This window comes from Cygnus olor, chromosome Z, assembly GCF_009769625.2.
Source record: "Cygnus olor isolate bCygOlo1 chromosome Z, bCygOlo1.pri.v2, whole genome shotgun sequence".
NCBI classification, from domain to species: Eukaryota; Metazoa; Chordata; class Aves; order Anseriformes; family Anatidae; genus Cygnus; species Cygnus olor.
Genome location: NC_049198.1, coordinates 53,884,436 through 53,905,524, shown reverse-complemented (window position 1 = coordinate 53,905,524; position 21,089 = coordinate 53,884,436). Strand labels below are relative to the sequence as shown.

At 37.3% G+C, this 21,089-nt stretch overlaps 1 long non-coding RNA gene across 1 annotated transcript; it reads left to right on the top strand.

Moving 5' to 3' along the window:
- The first annotated feature begins 1,095 nt into the window (after window positions 1–1,095).
- LOC121062085 lies at window positions 1,096–15,091 on the top strand. The gene is made up of 3 exons (XR_005815400.1): window positions 1,096–1,130; window positions 14,198–14,203; window positions 15,047–15,091. It is a non-coding gene; the product is annotated as an uncharacterized LOC121062085 (long non-coding RNA).
- The last annotated feature ends 5,998 nt before the right edge of the window (window positions 15,092–21,089 follow it).

Sequence of the window (21,089 nt, the reverse complement as noted above, 5' to 3'; positions counted from 1 at the left end):
CTATTCATGTCTGAGTCCTAAAACTAGACGTCCTTTTTATTTTTTATAAGCCTGAGAAGTTTCACCTCACAACGGTCATCTCTGGAGAGGGGCAGTTCTATATTAATTACAGTGAAAAAGCATTGGAAGTCTGGAGTAGGTGTGCAGTTTTATTCCCAATAGTTTTACAGTTAGAGCAATTTAGAGAATCTGGGAACATATGCTAGTGATATGCAGTCATATTCAATGCTTCATCTGTATGATGGAACAAACAGAATAATTGCAATTATTTAATAGCATTGCTATTAATTATTATTATTATTTTATATTACTATTATTAGTAGTCCTAATAAGGCTAAAAGGATAAAAGTTGAATACTACAAAGTTTACAGTGCTCTTTGTGAAAGGTTCGTAGGTGTTCCCTTTTGCTGGTACGTGCAAGGATAATGTTCTAAGGTACTCAATACAACTTTTGTATAGTTTTCTTGCACTAAGTGAGACACATTATAGTTTTCTCACATTCTCACATCTAGTTTTCTCACTTTCTCACATCTCCCAAGTGCAAGGTGCTGCACTTGGGTTGGAGCAATCCCAGACAGGAGTACAGACTGGGAGAAGAACTCATTGAGAGCAGCCCTGAAGAGAAGGACTTGGGGGTTCTGGTACGCAAAAGGCTCAACATGAGCTAGCAGTGCATGTCTGCAGTCCAGAAGGCCAACTGCATCCTGGGCTGCATAAACAGAGGCCAGCAGGTGGAGGCAGGTGACTGTTACCCTCTGCTCTGCCCTCATGAAGCCCCGCCAGGAGTGTTGCATCCAGGTTTAGGTTCCCCAGCACAAATAAGATGTGGACCTGTTGGAGCGACTCCAGAGGAGGGCTACAAAGATGTAGCACCTCTCCTATGAAGAAAGGCTGAGAGAGCTTGGGACATTCAGCCTGGAGAAGAGAAGGCTCCAGGGACACTTTGTTGCACCCTTTCTATACTTAAAGTGTAATACTTATAAAACTCTTATAAATATAATACATATAAAAAAAGATGGAGAAAGAGTCTTTATTCAGGTACATAATGGTAGGACGAGAGGGGATAGTCTTAAACTAGAAAAGGATAGATTTAGACTAGACATTAGGAGGAAATTCTTCACTCAGAGGGTGTTGAGGCACTGGAACAAGTTGCCAAGAGAAGCTGTGGATGCCCCATCCCTGTAGGTGTTCAAGGCCAGGCTGGATAGGGCCTTGGCCAAACTGATCTAGTGGGCAGCATTCCCTTATTCCATGAAGAGTAAAATGGATGTGCATGTGTGTCTAACAATAACTAAGGTTTGTCTTCTCTTTGATGACAAATATCCAGTTTGAAACTATGCTGGTGGATGCACCCCTCAATGATTCCCTTTGCATGCAGAGAAATAGGACGTTGTAAATTCTTGCCGTCTGTGAAGTTTGTCCTGCACAAGTGACCAAGTCAAGCATGCATCCTGTGTTCACAGTTGGATATATTTTTTGGGTTGTCTTCTTCCTAATAAAGAAGTGACAGCTGTGTAGCAAACTGATGCAGATGTTACTAACATTTGAAGGCCTTCTAAATATATCAGAACTTGGATTTTCTTGTTACCTTTCTGTTCACAGGTAGCAGCAGAAGAGAGATTTTGTCTACTTACAGGTAGACAAAATCTTCATCTACTTAGAAGTAGATAAAACCTTAACTGTCTTTTTCTGAGGAACAACAAAGTTTGTGATTTTCAATTTTTTCTTAAATTGAGAGACATATAAATAATTTTCTGTTTAATTGTAATCTAAAATTCTTCAGAGTCTTCATTTTTTACAGCTTGCATTTTTTTCAGCTTATCAGATGGTGATACTGAAAACTAGCTGTTTTGCAAGCAGAGGAGAAAAGCATGGTGAAAAAGTTACTTGACCAACCCATGAAGATCTAGAAACACCCCTATCCCCAAAAACAAACAAACAAACAAATTCTTCTGGAGTGCAAGGAATCAGACTGGTCTAGGGAGCTACCCACACCAGTGTGCAGAAATTGAACTGCTTGATTTTCTTTGTCACAGTTACATGAATTTTCAAATCAAATCTCTTTCTTCAAATGCTGAATAGTGTTTTTCTATGCTACCTACAATACCCCTTTCCTCACAACTGAGCTCCATAAATGAAGAGAACATATCAGTATGACTATTGCCCATAACGAGTCAAAAAGAGCTGCATTAAAGTTAAAATAATAAAATAAAATAAAATAAAATAAAATAAAATAAAATAAAATAAAATAAAATAATAAAATAAAATAATAAAATAAAATAAAATAAAATAAAATAAAATAAATAATAATAATAAAAAACTCAAAGCAAGAACCAGAGGATTAATACCCAGATGGTTCTTGCCATACTAGCAGAGAACAAGAAATATTTTTTTTTCACATAAGAGAGGTCAAAACAGCATCTTTTGCCTTCTTCTGAGGCTGCCATACAAAGAAATAAATGTTTGTTTAATGGTGAATATAAATTCATAGGCACTTCAAAACATTTTCAGATCAATTTATATAGATTGCTGTGCATCGGGTTGCTATGGTCTACTTTATTAGCTATTACAGTCAGGGCAGGACTAATATAAGAACACATATTATTAAAATCTTCCTCTACATAATTTAATTAGCAGTCAACACATACACATCAAATTCCAAATTCATATACCGCCTTTCTATTTTTCCTGAGACCATACAGAACAGTGTATTGTTCAAGCAGTGGATAATTCACGTGTATAAAGCTTTTGTCTTCTGATCAGTACTCAGCTGTGGTGGGCAGTAATAGCTACAGAAATATAAAATGTTTTGGAAATTTATTCTAATGGATGAGGTGGGAAATCAGTTCTCAGTAAGGGTTCCTGAACTGAGGCAAGAACTGGCCATTCTCAACCCATTATATTGTTTCTTGTATTACATTGTTGTGCAGAAAGGCCTGCGATAATGAACACCCACTGCTTCAAAATGTTCTTTTGCATTACCACATGAACCACAAAATCAAATCTACCTGCTCTATTTGGTCTTCAGATAGGAGGTGGAGTGGAAATTATTTTAAGCACTAATGGTTAGGTGGATATATTTCACTATAATTGCAAAGCATATTGGCACTGAAATCTTTGAAGCTGAGACAAATACTATCATATTAAAGGACAACAGTGTCAAAGATAAAAGAAAAAATAGTTATTTATTTTTCTGCTACATACTAGAGAGGATGAGCATGTATCTTCTCTGCTGTGTGAAAAACTTCCTGAGTATTTTGCTGTAAGATTCTTACTTGGAAAAAAATAAGAATTTGTCACTTCATTTACTCAGTGAAGCAAGACATCTTATCTCTTCTGTACACAGTATTGCTGAAGAACTCCTAAGCACAGCTTTACAACTCTTAGTGAGGCATACAGATTAGCACAGTCAAAAAAAGCAATAATAATCATTTCCAAGACTAACAGTATTTATTTTAATGAAACATTGAAAATTAGATGCCAGTTAGATGGCCAGATACTGAAAGTGGTGGTGGAGAATATTTTAACTCTTCTATTAAGAACATGTAGTAAGAAGAGTGAAAAGATATGGAAAGAACATAAAGGTAAACAAATGTAACATGAAGCAAGAGAATGAAATGGAACAAAAAAAAAAAAAAAAAGTTGAGATAAACCATTCTTAACAGGGTTCTCTGTTAGACTTTTAAATAGTGGAAGGTGGAAGAAGCAACATTACATAAATCACTGCAATAAGGTACTCAAGACTATACTGTGAGTATTGACTAGGAAAAATAAGGGGTGAGGGAACACATATTTTGTTAGTAGCAACTCCAAATATAATGATTGGAGGAATAATCATTGTAAAATATATATTTTTTGAAAAATCTGAAAAATGAATGGGAATAGGAAAGAGATAGAGAAAAATTCAATATCAAATGAAAGACTTGATAGGAAAAAATAGTGTTTGCGAGATTAGGAAGAAAAAAAAATTCTTCATAACTTTGCCAACTTCTGTGCCTCCTAGAGAATCTTAATTTAAATCCGAGCTTGAGAAATAGGAAACAGGTCTGAAAAACTGACACACTTAATCCAAAATAATTCTGCTAATGCAAGGAGAATAATAAAGTTGGAATTGCATGGATTTTAATCCCTTCTGTTTTCTTTCACTTTTCAACAGATTAATAGCTAACGAGATTTAAATCTTGTTACTATCCACCACACACTTAATGTCTGTTTCCTGAAGATTTTAAACTTTTTGTTTCCAATCAGCATCTACTTTGGAAATTACTTTACTATAGAAAAAGTTGTGATAATCAAGCTAAAAGGAGGTTCATCCCCAAAAAACATCATGCTCTTTCTTGTATGTTTATAAGCTGCCCGCACCATGCCTGCAACTACTCAATATAGACAAACTGGTACAATGGAAGTAAAACATAAAATACTGATATGAGTTGTTTCATTCCAAGAAAGTTGACACAAACTCCTACTTACCACAAATCAAAAAGTTGGCATGGAAGCTAATATTGTGTTATCAGATATGCATTTAATGTCAGTATGTGATTATCTTAACAAAATTTACAAGCAGGTCCTACGGTCACTTACAGATAGTATTTCCAACAAGCTCATTTATCTATAGGTAGTTTATAACAGGTTCTTTTTTCCTCTTCTTACACTTTAGTAGTGTATAAGTTTAATCCTAAATTGAAATGCAATGTGCACCACATTTTGTTTTCCAGTCTTAATCCTGGTTCACATTTGCTGTGATGTTTGCTTATAGAAAAATGCATTCTGGGGTCCAAATATGACTTTCCTGACTAAAGAACACTTCAGACTTGCCAGAAAACAGAGTAATTACCTTACCAGATCTTCAGCACTGAACCTCAAGAGCTGAAGAGATTAGAGATACCAACAGATCTTTTGGCTCCCTAAAGAACTTGTGCAGCATCTATTAAACCTTAAACTTGGTTCGTTTAATGTCCATTAAATGGACCAATGCTTATGCCAGCAGGCAGACCACAGAGCTGAAGGCACTGAAGCAAGAAATTTTATTAACTTAGTCCAGAGGTGTTAAATAATGTGGAGATAGATTTTTTTTTTAATGAGTTTTTGTTGTCTGACCTTCTTCTCCTCTTTTTCTTTCATTTTCTTTTCTTATAAACTTCAGAAATTTAGATGATATTAATGTTTTATTTTTATTCTCATAATGTATTGGTTTTGAGATATCTTAAGATCATCTTAAGAATAGATTGTATGAAAAGTCTAATGCAACAGTATAAGACAATTTGCAGGCAAATTTAATTGTATGGCTCTGTTTTTTTTGTTTTGTTTCATTTTGTTTACTTTTAACCATCAAAGAGCTCCACTCTCAGTGCTATTGGGAAAAAAAACCTGTATGACATTGTTTTTAAATAGTAAACAACCTTTAAAGAGCAGATTGAGAGTGAGCCAAAACACACAAAAATAATGTGTATGCTATGTTTCATCAGCAGAAACACTTGAAAATTAAATTAAGATAAATTGACCCAACTGGCAAAAGCAAACACACAAAACCTTGTGTGAGCTCAGGGAGTTAACATCATCATCTTTCCAAGATAAACTGTATGAGACACTCCTAATTAAATCTATACATCTGTAAAAGGAGTATGTGTGTGTTTAGTATACATTGTTTTTTAAAATTGCAAAAATTAGTCACTGATCTGAAAATGCACAGGATTGCATCTTTTAATTTTTTATCTTATTTTTTTAATTGTACAAAATAACACAGAAGCATCAGTACAGATCACAACTCAATACAACAGCTTGAACCCTTTGAACAGTATTCTAACTGTAGAAGTGAGAAGTCCTGAAAACAAAGCAGCCAATTTGAGATATTTAATAAGTGAGAAACTTTTATATCCAGTCAAGTTTGCATAAGTAACTGCTGTCATTTGTGTTTAGGATGTATTCAACAACAACAACAAAAAATGCTGTCTCATGCTATTAGAACCTTTCTTTTCCCACATTCAATATTTTCATTCCTCATTTTATTTCAGAGATGTCTGGGCCAACACATATCCACAACACCATAGTTTGGGGAGTTGGTAGCATATCCTGCCTCCTTTCCTAATGCTTTGTTTCTTATAAGCAAGCCATTTGCATCATTTTTCAGACCATTTTTGAAATTTCCTACATGTTCAGACCAGCTGTCATGAACAGTGTACCAAGAAAACAGCTACAGGATATTCCACTGTCTAAAGACAGAGCTGACGAGCCAAAAAAGCAAGCTGTATATTGACATTTCTTTTACTACCACCTGGGGCTAACTTCCTGGGACAGTCCCTCAGGTTCATCTCTTTAGGTACCCATGCATGCTTACCAACACCACCAAGCTTGTATGACTGTAGTCAGAATAACAGCTGCTACATTCCTTTTTGGAGGAAGTCCCTTCTTTTTTGTCTAAAGAAGGGTTCAACTGACTCAGGTGTTGAATGTTCTCATCTCCCTTTTAATGTCCAAGGAAGCACTCAGCACCTTAACGGGCCTGATCCTTCTCACAACAGGTTTTTTTTTTTTTTTTTTTTTTCTTGAGATCTGTAAAAATATATTTACAGCCATTTGCATTCCTTCTTATACAAAAACTTTGGTCATCAATAAATTGGTATGGTATTCAAAAGAGCTGCAAGCCACGCATACAGATTGCTGGCTTCTATGAAAAGCTAGTAACCTTTTTACCTTAATTTAAGTCTGTGAAAAGAACGTGAGGTAGGTCCCACCTGCCACTCTATTGAAGATTATAAACAAAGAGGTCAAAGTTGCACTGTGAATTATGAATGCCAGCTCTTTATAATTAGTAATGTTATTTCCACAGGACCCTGAGTTAGGTATGAGTTTTAAATGTGAGTGAAGACCGTATCCCTGGCTATCATAAACAAGTATAATTCAAACAAGCTAGTAAAACAGATCCAAATGCCTGATTTTTGCTAAAAATGTTACCATTCCAGTTATACTAGTGTGGTATACTCTAGAGGAAGAACCTTCAAATGCATCACAGCCTATACTGATGTATGGAATAAGGAAATGCATATTTTTCTATTATAACACACCTATACTTGGACTTTAGCTGGCTTTAAAATAAGATGAAACTGTTATCCTCCTGCCTGATGTAGCAATTCTGATAACAACTTTTAGTACAGATTTGGCCATGAGAAAACAAAGGACAGGATTATGAAAAACATGTTCTGAAAATCTCACTCTGTCTACTCAGATTCTCGATGAACGCCATTGGGTTTTATGATGGCAATCTAAAGAAACAAAAACAAAAATAAAAATAAAATAAAAATAAAAACCTTAATGAAAGGTTGTTTCATGGCCACAGCCATAGCCCCTCCTCAGCCTCCCCTTTGTGTCTGCTTGGATAGCTCTTGTCTCCTGCCCCCTGTTTGGGTGCTGTTTCTCTTCCTCCTCCTTCTCTGACATTTGTGTCCATTTGTCATGGTGTTTACAGCAACTCTTTCACATGTTTCTCAGAGGCACCCGAGACTCCGACTGGCTCAGCCTGGTGCCCCGTGAGTCCATTTTGTCCGTCGTAACCAGCTGGAACCAGCTCCATTCTGCAAGAGGCAGACCCAGCCACATCCCTCAGGGTCCCCTGAAGCCCCCGCTGCCCAAACCTTGCCCATTTTACCTGTCACACCTTACACAAAATAATAAAATATATTTAGAAAATGTTATATAAGTTATGTGTTGGTTCCTGCTGCTACCTAAAGCTAGAAATTAAACATTGCTACACAGTAATGCCTAGTACACAGTAGATGGTTTCTTCACTATTTTGTTGAGTCTCTTAAATAAGACAAGACTGAACAATTTTCCATCTTAATTCACTATCCCTTTTCTTTCAGTACTTCTAAAATATTTTCGTTTCAAAATTGGTAAAGGATACAAAGAACACATCCTTTACCTTACGGTGTTTTTATTGGGAAAAAAACAGACCAGAGAACTTTTCAAATCTTGAAATGATGATCTATTTATTTCATAGGTGTTGAAGAAATGAGGAGTTTCCTCTTCCATGGATATGGGAGGAGAAGTTAATTCTATAGAAAATTCATACCAGCTGAAGTCTGACATCTCCCATCTCCTGGCAAAGGTCCTGCCATTGTGCCCTTCCTGTTTTTTTCAAAGTGTGGTGGTGGTGGTGGTGGTGGAGGAAGTTGTACAACTACATCATTTTTTCTCTAGCAAGACACATGAATTATTTTAATTTCCTTGGAAAAAAAAAAAAAATCCAAGTACCTCCCTGTGAATGTTTTTAATCCAATCTGAAGTAAAAACGTTATTATTTTTGATTAAATATTTTGATTTAGAATTGTAAATGTTAAAAAATAAATAAATCTGTGTGTAAATTTCTTAAATCCTTTGGTAAAATATGTAAAATCAAAACTGCCACATTCTGCAAAATCCCACACACTGAGTGTTGTATTTCAGAACTTGTGAATAGTAGCTGTATGTTACTCTGTTCTTTTTCATCTTTCTGCCTTGTGGGAAACTTTTCTGCTTGACTGACACTGCCTTTAGACACTTATTGCTAGAGGGCAATTTTGAGCACTCACAATTTTTTAAATGTGAGTGTTCATCAGCGCTGAACATCCAATCACATATGCAGACACCAGCCTGTAGATTTCAAAGACTTCATTAAGACATCCAGATTTGAACATTACTGTTCTCATTAATTTCATTTAGAGTTTTACCTGAATAGGTGTCACGCAATCCTGTCTCCTCACAATAATTAGATAATTTGATTTTTGTTTGTTTTTAATGCTTATAATCATAGCCAGAAAAATGCACAAATTTTGCTGCCTTGGTACCAACCAAGACATTTGTATTCTTCCTGATGAGAGAGAGAGAGAGTGTGTCAGGTTTTATACCAGAAGTAAAGGTCACCCTGTTTTGCTATGGAATATTTTTAAACTTCACCATCCCATATATCTTTCTTTCCTCTCTGTCCACTCCTAGATCTGACAAAGCCTGTCTTCACTATTCAACAGCTGTTCTGCAGCTGTTCTGAAGGGAAGAGGACACATTTAGCTTTGTCAATCAAAGTTTAGCATATCTGAAAGGGCATCTGCAGCATCTGTAAAATCCCTCCAGAGGCAATGTTAGTCTAAACCTTATTTGTCTGGCTATTGGGTTCTGTGCCAACATAATTTACAATGTGTTTCTGTTTAACTTTGATAGAAATTGCTACTACCTCCTTGGGACACTCCTGTTCAATAAGGAGTAGCTTGAGTGAAGTGGTTTTCTTTGTAACATAGTTATAAGAAGTTCCTTTTTTAACCTCACAACCTTTTTTTTCCCTTTTTTTTTTTTTCCTTTTTCTTTTTTTTTTTTTTTTTTATTTCAGTGTAAATCATTTAAGAGAAATATGTTTTCAGATGTGAGAGAAGTGCATTTTTTTTCAGTTTTAATTCAATAGTTTTTACTGAATATTTAGTTCAGAATTCAGTTTGCTGTTTCAGTAGCAGATGAATGTTTTAACTTCAGTGGCCATTAACTACAGCCCTACAGCTCTGAAGACAAGCACATGAACACTACTGGTAGTCACTTTACCCTACCTGTTGCATTTGTTTCATATACCCGCCAATAAGAGTAAATCAAATCTCTTAAACAAGATGTTTCAGTATTTTCTTTATTCAAAAGCCAACAAGTGAAATACCTGATAGATTTTCTTCCGAGTTATATATTGACAATAGATTATAGTTTATACATCAGTATAAATATATATGTACATGACATGATATTCAGTGACTTCTATATCTGACCTACCTTTTTAAATTTATGAGACTTTAAGTATCCAGTCTTCTAGACTTTCAGAAGAAGTAGTAGTTGTGAACAAAACTGATACCAGTTAAATGTAGGACTAGATGATCTTATAGATCTTTTCCAACCTGAATGATTCTATGATTCTATCTATTGGACTGGCTATCCAATATTCTCACTTTTCTTTTTCTGGCTATCCAATCCCTTCACCGAATCTATGAGTTGGGCTGTCAAAGGGAAGTGGCCTTAGAAGTTAGTGTTTCTTAGAAATTTCCATTTTCTATAAGTCTTTCTTTAGAATTATTAAATTCTGCTTTACTTAGGGCATGTTTGAGGCTATTCTAAACTATGTAAGAATCTCAACTGAATTGCACTATATTCAAAATTTTAATGGCACAAAGCTACCATTGTTGTGTTCCTCCTGTTGTATCCTCTCACAAATTATTCTGTCTATTGAACTATAAAAATGCTGACTAAATTAAGGTCCCTTTAACTGAAGATTTCTCACGTGCTAATCATGGTAAAATCACAACACCAGAGATGATCCTCAAGGGTAATTTTATGGCATATTGAAAAACCAAGTCTTTGTGGTACATCAGTCAGTGCATATTAAACAAACTAGATCACATTGCTAGTCTACAGTGATACATTTGTTTTTACATTTTATAGTAGAAGTGTATGTATAATGTTTGTCATTTTAAGGGACATGTATACTATGGCTGTTCCATTCTTGTCCAGAGGAGAGAATAGATCCTTGCATTTAACCATACAGAATGTTCCTCACTCCCAAACAGCTTTAATTTTCTGAGGGTATGTTTGGACTGATGTACCCAGGCAAGCAAAGGGGGCAGGAGACCTGCTTGGATGAGTAAGGAGCTCCTGGAAGGACTCAAATGGAAGAAGAAAGTATACAGAATGTGGAAAAGGGTACAGACCATTTGGGAAGAATATAGGGACGTTGTCACAGGATTCAGAGATGCAACAAGGAAAGCCAAGACCCATTTTGAGTTGAATCTGCCAAGGGGTGTCAAGGACAACAAGAAGGGCTCTGGAAATGCTTCCCACAAATTTTTCAGAGCCTTTTTATGAGACTGAATCAATTGTATCAGCCAGTCTTGACTACATTTCTCTTTAAAATAACAGTTATAATCCTTTTATTCAATTGTTAATATAAAAATTATTGCCAACTAGATCACCCAAGCAGCTGCAAAGATGTAGTAATTGATCTCTTGTATTTAAACTTTATAAAAGCAGTCAGTGTTAGCTGTCATTTTAAAATCTAACAAGAGTCTAAGAAAAGCAGAGTATAGCAGAATAGCTTAGGCAGTGTACAGTCAAAGCAGGAAGTTTTGCTATTAAGAGGCCCAACAATGTAAAAGAAATATATAATATGTATTATATATATGTATATATATTAAGTAAAAATGCAGTGCTATTTATAAAACATTTAGCAAAGCCTTGTTTCTTTACTGACTTGATTCCACAAACAAAACTTCTATTAGTTTAATAAGCATGTGATACCGTAAAGATTTACAGTGTGAAGTTAGAGTAACTGTGGACATGACACAAATCAGTGAGAAAAAAAGAAAGAAGACTGTAACACACAGTAAAGCTTTCTGGTCCTGTGTTGCTGCATGGATTTCTTTTTCTCTGGTCACTGGTTACAACATTTTAACCTCCTTTGGAAAATTTGTCTGATGGGCTCCTTAACAGAGTGAGATGTGCCACCCCACCGTATCGCCCCAAGACAGGGTCACAGTTCCTGAATTGCAGCTGGCCCTGAGAAATCATTCTGGCTGGGATAGAGCAATCACAAGTGCTATCTTGGCCAGTGTGTCTATTATTTTTGTAACACCTTCAGATTCTTTCAATTCTGTTGTTTCTGCTATTGAGCTAACTATTAAAGAAGTATCTTTAACATGGTTTGTCTGGTGGAACTGGGAGGCATAGCAATCTGATCATACTGATTCTTCCAGGCAGCTGATGCCTTACGGAATTTGTTGTCCCAATGCACCTTGACGACGTCAATAAGCAAAAGCAACAATCAAGCTGTTAGAGCAAGATTGTCTCTCTCTAGTAATATTCATTCTGTGAAAAATAAAAATAATCAGGAAAAGAAACATTAACGAAGACTGAAATCCTAACCTGGAAAAAGCGTCAGAAAATTTCAGCTCTCAGAAATGCAAACAAGAGACAAGTTAAAATAAACTGAAACCTCAGATATTTCACAACTTTTAACCCCCTACCCCACCCCCAACCCACCTCACATCTCCCCCACCCCCAAAACAAACAAACAAACAAAACAAAACAAAACAAAAAAACTTTTGAAATGTAGTTTTAAATTCATAGATAGCAAAGCTTTCAACACTCAAGTATTTTTTTCCATGCTATACCCCCATCTTGTATACTTTTTGAGTGAGATTTTTTATAACAGCAAAAATGGATGTTTCCCGACCACCTGTATACATTTTTGTATCCATAATTGCTTATGCCAGACTGACATGCCTAGAAATACTGTGAGCATTTGACTGTACACAAGACAACTCAGCTGTTAAATAGTAGATAGTTAAACAATAGGTGCTAAACAACAGGTATTAAATATCTGCAATTTTTATATATCTAAATATCTGCTCCTCCTGCCCTCCTTCTGCACTGACCTTGGGGTCTGCAGGGCTGGTTCTCACTTCTCTCTCCCAGCTGCTGTTGCACAGCAGGGTTTTTTTTTTTTGTTGTTTGTTTGTTTGTTTTTGTTGTTTTGTTTTTGTTTTCCTCTTCTTAAATCTGCTCTCACAAAGGTACAAACATCATCACTTATTGGTTCAGCTCTGGCCAGCAGAGGGTCTCTTTGGAGCTGGCTGGAGCTGGCCCTTATCTAAGGAAGCAGCTCCTGGACTCTGCTCACAAAGGCCACCTCTGCAACCCCCTGCTACCAAAAGCTTGCCATGTAAACCCAATACATCGAGTTATGAACCCTGAATAATTTTTAGAAATCCTTTTAAGTATTATTTTCACTTGTGCTAGGTACAATTACATCTATTTGTTAGTTAAACTGGGGATTTGCCAATGTTTTCTATCATACTGGAATTTTCACCTTTCATTTCGAGGTCATTTTAAAATTTATCATCCAATTCCTTTTTTCTCCACTCTCTCAGATGTTTTCTTCTCTCTCTCTCTCTGTCTTTGCCTTCTGGAAAATTGTCCATCTATCTTCTCATTCAAATTATTATTTTTTTAATTTTATATATATATATATAATTTATTTTCAAATTATTATTTTTTAACCTTGCATGTTTCAGATAAATATTTAGTCATATCCAGAATTTGATACCTGATTTCAGACTTTTGTGGTTTATTAATCAGTAAAAATTACTCTAGTGGGATACTTGGTAAAGGAGAGTTTTCCATAAGTAAACACCATATCTATGCTTAAGACCTATTCTGACACATTCAACCATTTTTTATTGAAATGAAAGACCAATCACCTACTAAAGAACAGCAAAATAAGTTTAACAACCACATATCCCTTTAATAGTGAAACTAAATTTTCATGTTTACTCATGTACTTATACATATTCTGTACATATATATGTTGTCCTAAATGCAACCAGTGATTTGTTTTTAATTACTGAAAAAGCAAATAGTGATTATGCTTTCTACCACCTTCATACAGCCTAATAACTGCAAGGGACCTTGGGCACTTCAAACATCAAAGTAAATGGAAATTTACAGTGACGCATTCAAGAAGATTTATGGTCATTAGTTATAGAGTAAAAAGTCCTCCTGTATGATAATTTAATAACTTTCTAGAACTGTAAAAATGGAATATGTGAACATAAAAAGACAATAGGTTGTTTAGCTGTCTTTGCAGTATTTTAGCACTCTGTTTCTTTCATTTTGAACCTAAAGTGGGATTGGGCAGTATTTCACTTTTTTTTTTTTTTTCTTTTTTAATATTAGGTTCTTATGTGTCTTAAGTAGGTGCATATATTAAAACTATTTACTAATACATTTTCTTTTATTTTGTTTTTGATTGTATTTATTAAAAAAAAAAAAAAATTCTACTGAATTTTTGGCCTGAGGCCAAATAGCATGATATAATTTGTTTTCATTCAGCTAAATTCTTCCACCCCTTCAGAAACTGTGTCCACATTCAGGCTGTTCATTGGGAACTGGTTATATTAAACTCCTAGTCTTGCCAAAAAGTATCTGCAAGAAAGGTTGTTAGCCAAGATGAAGACTGAGCTAAAAATTTAACACTATATATGACTTTATGGCAGTACTCATGACCATACCATGGCCTTGTTTAGTGTTTTAAAGTCAATATAGACTTACGGGCTACCTCCACATACAACATAAGAGAGTTGATACTTAAAATTAGCATTTTTTTCCCTTCCTGTAAGTGTTAGGTACATAAAATGTGGCAAAGGAAGAAGTCTTTTAAGTGTGTATTCATAGGTCCCAGCCTTCTGACTGTTCACGCCATGGTCATCTATCTAAGTTGTGACCGAAGTCCTGGCACTTCAGGTCAACAGAAGCTTGTTCATTGTATCTAAAACAGCTTAGGTTTATCTGCTACATAAGCCCACTGAAAGCAAAGGGAACAAGCAGTTACCTGTTTCAATGTCTGCAGCCTTCATCATTAGTGATTTCATTAGGAATCGGTTGCTTTATTATTAGGAATAACTATCTCTGAGTAGTAGCTGGAGAACTAATTATTTTAATTAGATTTTAATTATTGTCATTAATTATTTCATTTTAATTATTGCCATCTTACCAGTTCTTAGAAAAGTACTTAATTATATTGTTAGTATTTTTAATCAGGACTACTTGGTTTAGACACACCGCAGGGGGTCCATAAAAAAGAATCCTAGGAATCCACCTAAATATTGCTTTCTTGGAATCATTAAATACACTTTTTTAGCACTGATGGTGTGCAGACAAGGCTGTTGGACTGTTTGATTAGTGCTGTGGAAAAATAAATCAAATACAGTGTCAGATAATTACTGTCAAGGTAACAAAAAGTACAAGGTTTGTAGAAAGAAATATCAGTCATTAAAACAATGTATATTATTGGACAAAATGTCTCACTGGTTCCTGTAAGGGTGTTACACCATTTACCTTAGATAAGGATGTAGTCTGGTAGAAATTTGTGATACACTGTTTCTCTTAGCAAGTCCATAGGGAATAATATTCTTTTATCTTTCCTGTAATAAAACAAGACCAAACATTCTGGCTGAATATGAGAAAACACTTCTTTACTGTAAGGATGACAGAGCACTGGAACAGGTTGCCCAAGAGAGGTCGTGGAGTCTCTTTCTTTGGAGGTACTCAAAACCCACCTGGTTGCTATTACGTGCAACATGCACTAGGTGACCCTGCTTGGAAGAGGGATTGGACTAGAAGATCTCCAGAAGCCCCTTCCAACATCAACCATTCTATGATTCTGTGATTCTGTGATTGCTTGAAAGTGTTTTCACAGGTAATGCAAGCATTTAATGCTATGCAAAGTTAAAAAAAAAAAAAAAAAAAAAAAAAAAAAAAAGTAGACCATGTTTTCATACACATGCATTATTCTTGGGTATGGAACTGGAGAAAAAAAGCCCAGATAACTTCAGGGAAGAAAAGGCAAAACACTTCTCTGCAGTACTGTAACACTCCTGTGTCACCAAATTGGACTACAGTAATAAATCCTATAAATATATCCAAGAGATACCATACTCTGAAACTTGATGTTTTTGCAAATCCAGTGAGTGACTAACAATAACATCAAGGCTGCTGAAGTTTCAGTCCTGATGTATCCAGTCTCACAGCACAACAAAGAACAAAACTGAAGACCACCACAGGAGTTGTAACAGATGAACTTCACAGATTCATTTGTGTAGGTTAGATACAGAGGTAAAGGTTCAGATGCTTATCTAAACCCTGTACGTCTCCAAGGCAGATAGGGTAATCTCATAAAATTTCATCTTTCAATTAAATTCAATTCCCTCCAGTCATATGTTACGTTCATTAGCTTTTTTTTTTTTTTTTCACATGAAAAATCTGTTCAAAAAAAATCAAAGTAGAAATTTTACATGGAAATGTCAAAAATCACAGTTTACATCTACATCATTTTCAGTTTCTTGAACCGTACTGGAAAGGTAAGTTTCAGATTTGATACTTGCCTGCTCTGCAAGAATATCTCATGACAGCTATAATCCAAATGATTCATGACCCCCTTCATTTGTATAAGTCAGTTCTCATGGCAGACTTGCTTGAAGTATTCCTGCTCCTCTGTCTGCCTCTCTCACTGTGCCTCTCTCATGCAGACTAACATATGAGATGGTATAACCCATAATCATACTTATTCCATTATCATATGCTAGAAAATGCATCTAAAGAGATTAGGCACCTCCTTATTAAGAAGAGTGAATGAGGCTATAAAACAGCCATACTGTAACTGTCATAAAGTGTAACAAGAGCTCAAGGACACAGATGTCAAATCAAACCAAAATGAGATACTTCAATTTATCTTGAAAATAAACAAAGCAAACTGTTATTCTAATGTTTGTGGAGGTTTTTTTTAGTTTTTATGACTGTATGATTGAGTGATTGATTGCTGTCAGGCAGAGGGAGGGGACCTGAGAGATGGAGAGGAATGATAACAGATCCCTGCTCAGTGTCATAGGCGAGCCCCCTCCCTACCTGACGCACCTCCCCAGGTGCCCTTACACAATAGGTTTGAGGCCTTGGAGATCAAGGGACACGGTGGTGAGGATCTGGGGCAAAGTCCACACAGGACATTGTCTACGGCAAGGAAGTCAACTCCATGCCTCAAGACTTCCTCCAACAAGAATGAAAGAAGAATAATCATTGTAGGCATCTCCCTTCTGAGGGGAACAGAGGGCCCCCTATGTCAGCTGGACCCTACTTGTAGGGAAGGCTGTTGCTTACCTGGGGCCTGGGTGAGGGACATTGCCAGGAAACTTCCTGACCTTGTTTGCCCCTCCAATTATTAACCCTTAGTGATAATTCAGGCCAGCAATGATGAAATTGCTGAGAGAAGCCTGGAGGCTATCAAAAGGGACTTCAGGGGTTTGGGGCAGTTACTGTACGGAGTGGGTGCACAGGTGACGTTTTCCTCTATGCTTTCAATGGTGGGGAGCGATACTGTGTGGACCTGGAAGGCCCAGCTGATCAGTACATGGCTGAGAGGCTGGTGCTATTGCAGGAGCTTGTGGGTTTTTGATCATGGGGAGGTTTACTTGGCAGCTGGTCTGATGGCTGCCAACGGGTCCCACCTGTCCCAAAGGGGGAAAAGGACTCTAGCCCAGGAGCTGGCAGGGCTTATCGAAAGGGCTTTAAACTAGGTATGAAGGGGGACGGGGGGGCAATGAGGCTCGATAGAGATGAGCCTGGGGGACCAGTCCCAGGGTTGGGGGTCAGGGCAAGGGCACAACTCAAGTGCATCTACACCAATACACGCAACATGTGCAACAGGAAGAGCTCAAAGCCATTGTGCAGCAGGCAAACTATGACCTAGCTGCCATCACTGAAACATGGTGGGACCACTCCCATGATTGGAGTGCTGCAATGAATGGCTACAAGCTCTTCAGAAGGGACAGGCAACTAAGGAGGGGTGGTGGCATGGCTCTCTATATTACAGAGTGTTTCAATGCTGTTGAGATTGGGGTTGGGAATGATAGCGTCCCTGTGGATAAGGATCAGGGGCTGACCAACATGGTGGACATCCTAGTGGGGGGTCTGTTATAGACCGCCAAACCAGGATGAAGAGAAGGACGAGGTGTTCTATAAGCAGCTGGTGGAAGTTTTTCAATCACCAGCGCTTGTTCTCATGGGGTACTTTAACTTCCTGGACAAATGTTTGAAATGCAATACAGTCCTGAGGAAGCAGTCTAGAAGGTTCCTGGAACAAGTGGAAGACAGCTTCCTGACTCAGCTGGTTAGAGGAGGTGCCCTGCTAGAACTGTTGTTCACGAACAGAGAAGTACTGGTGGGAGATGTGATGGTAGAGCATTGTCTTGGACAGAGTGACCATGAAAGGGTAGAATTCTCTATTCTTGGTGAAGTCGGGAGGGGGGTCAGTAAAACTGCTACCTTGGACTTCCAGAGGTCCCTGATCCAGGCTCCAGGTAGGGAGCAGTCTTCCCTGCGAGTAGGGTCTGGCTGACATATGGGGCCCTCTGTTCCCCTCAGAAGGGAGTTGCCTATGGCCATTACCCTTTTTTCCTTCTTGTTGGAAGAAATCTTGAGGCGTGGAGTCGACTTCCTCGCCCTAGACAATGTCCTGTGTGGACTTTGCCCCACATCCTCATCACTCTGACCCTTGAGCTCCAGGGCCTCAAACCTGTTGCGTAAGGGCACCTGGCAAGGCGAGGCAGGTAGGGAGGGGGTTCACCTGCAATGCTGAGCAGGGACCTGTTTCCATTCCTCTCCATCTCCCAGGTCTCCTGCCTCTGCCTGACAGTGAACGGGCAGGGGGTCCACCACTGTTTGAGGTGTGTCGACCCAGTGCCTTTCTCTCAGGCCTGGCAGGGAGTGACTCTTATGGACTAACTCCTGCTCACATTCCCTGATGGTTCTTAATCTCTCCACCTCCTCCCTGAGCTCTGCCACCAGCTGATCAGATCCTCCACCTGCTCACACCTCACACAGGCAGTATCTCTGTCAACCTCCACTGGCAGTGACAGGCTCAGGTACTCCCTGCAGCCAGAGACCTGAGCAGCTGCATCTTTGGGCCTGCACTCGGTCTGGGTCACCACAGTCTTTGGCGAGCGCTTTAGAGAGCGCTTGCTGCCTTGTGGTGACCATGGCTGGGTCTGCTGTCTGAGAGGTAGCTGATAGGAGAGCCATTATCTGGAGTGTCGAGGGATCCCCCATCCTCCCTGCTCACCCTCCCTGCTTGCACCCTAGGGGCTGCCTTTGTATGACAGAGGGGGCTGCTGGCTCCGCCTGCACTCGTCAGCCGTAAAAAAAAAAAAAAAAAAAAAAAAAAAAAAAAAAGAAGAAGAAGCCATAAAAAAAAAAAAGAGTACTGAAATGAAAAGTATTCTTTTTTTTTCCAAATCATGTTAAACAGTGCTATCAGAAGACTTGCTGTTACAATGGTAGATATTCACACAACAGCCAGTACTACTAAAATTATTTTTTACCCTCCCCTCTCTCCCCAGAAATGACCTTGATCTCTTACTGTTGATATATTAACTGTTTGGGAAGTACACTCATCTGCTGTGACCTTGTAGTGACATTTGGTTTTGAATCATATGAGAAAATACCTGTGAGCTTTAATTTTATCTTATTTTTTTCTCTTGACTGTTGATTGAAAACAAGACATTTTGTATAGTGTGTATATTGCACTTTTTAAAGTTTGTGCTGAGCGCAAGTTCTGCCAATGAATGAAATGAATCAAACACTTCTAGGAAGGGGTAAAAAATTTACAATATTGAAAAACTTCCAAGTGCTTGTAATGTGCATGGTTGTTTTTAACGCTGTGTATGTTACTTAATTGGAAACAAAGAAGTTTTCTGGGGTGGTGTGGCTGAGTTTAGACAGATACAGTTGAATAACACTAAAATACACAGACATAGACCACAACATTAATATGATATATAAGAATTGTTTTTCTCTTTCATCTCATTAATGCAGTTGTCACAAAGTTGTTGCATGGAGCTACAAGCACTATAGATAACAGGATGCGTAAAACAATTTTCATGTGACGGAGAACAGAAATTGCTCCAATATTGATTTAACTTTGTGATTATATTAATTGTGTTTTTTTGTTTGTTTGTTTTTCTGTGTATGTGTGCATTTTATGTACTTTGTCCCACATGAAAGTAGATTACTGACTCATGGTAGTAACAACTTGGAAGATTTCTTTTTCAAATTTTAGCTGATGGAGAATATATTTAAAAAACATCTTCACAAAATTCAATATTTTCCTTCCAGGAAAAAATACTGACTAAAGCTACATAATGACAGAAAAGCAAGAGTATTCTGTGTGCTCGCTCAAAAAATGGGAGTGGTGAATCATTCTGAAGGATTTCCTAACTACTTTACTGGAGAAGAGTCTGAAACAAGAAAGAGATTAGTGCCTTATTTACTGTCCTCATTCTTGCTTCTTCTCCTAGTTTAAAACAGTTCTCAGAAGGATGGACTTGTGTTACATTATTTCATGTCTTACTAGATGGCCAAAACTGTTTCATTTTTTACATTTGTCCTGCATAACTCTGATTGATCCTCAGACCCTGTTCCTTTGTCATTTGTAGGCATACACAGACCACAGGAAGTCAGATATTGAAGGAGATATTACTTTTTCCTTTTTATTTTTATTTAAAAGGAACCTTGTGCTCATCCTGCTTAATTTTGTTCTATTATAGGCATTTGCTAGCTATGTTTTTGATGGCTGAGTGTTTGGTACTTTGTTTTTCCTAATAGTACATTAATGTACATTAAGAAATATTCTAGGGCAACTCAGGAGTGAGAAATAAGTGTTTAGGAATATTTCAATTTTCTGAGGTTTCACCAGACTAACATACTGAGTTTCAACCAGTTCTATTCTTTGACCACAGATGTCAACGTCTACTGATATTGCCAGAATAGACTGTGCTGCTGCAGCACCATGCCTGAATTAGGTTGGAAAGCACTCAGGCTTTCTTTGTCGGTTAAAATTTTGTTTTAAATCTCATGAGAATAAGCTAAAAATAAACAATAACGAGAGAAGTAATATAAACTTTATTCTCCTGCAAACATTAGAACAGAAAATGTCATGATCTCATTATCTGATTACATTAGAAGAATTTAATGAGAAAGTCTGAATCTAAAAGCAACAGGATTTGCAAAGTTGTTCTCTCTTAATGCAGAGATTGCCTAAGTGACTAGCTGTTGTGTTGTTTTTTTTCTTTTTTCCTGTACCATGATGGCAGCCTGTTTATCCCTGATGCTAACCTTCAGCAGGAGTGTAGCTCATAAGAGGAGAATGGGAGCTACATTGAAAATATTTTTCTGAACTAGTCTCTTACCAGAGCCTGATCCCAGTCCATGAAACCAAGATGCTTGAATTAGACATCTGGCATTCTCCTCCCCAGACCCACACAAAGCAGATGCCTCTGGACCTGTATCCCAGACCCCAACGTCCAGTATGAAACTATAGCTTAAGTAAAAAATGTTTGCCTAGAGGCTATGCATAGGTCAGGAAGTTAAAAGCAATGAAAATTTAATGTCTTAGTTTGATGAAATGTATGTATCTCCATGCAGAAATATTGAAATAATTATTTCTCATAACATTTCTAACATCTCTGAATTAAAATGAAGTATATGTT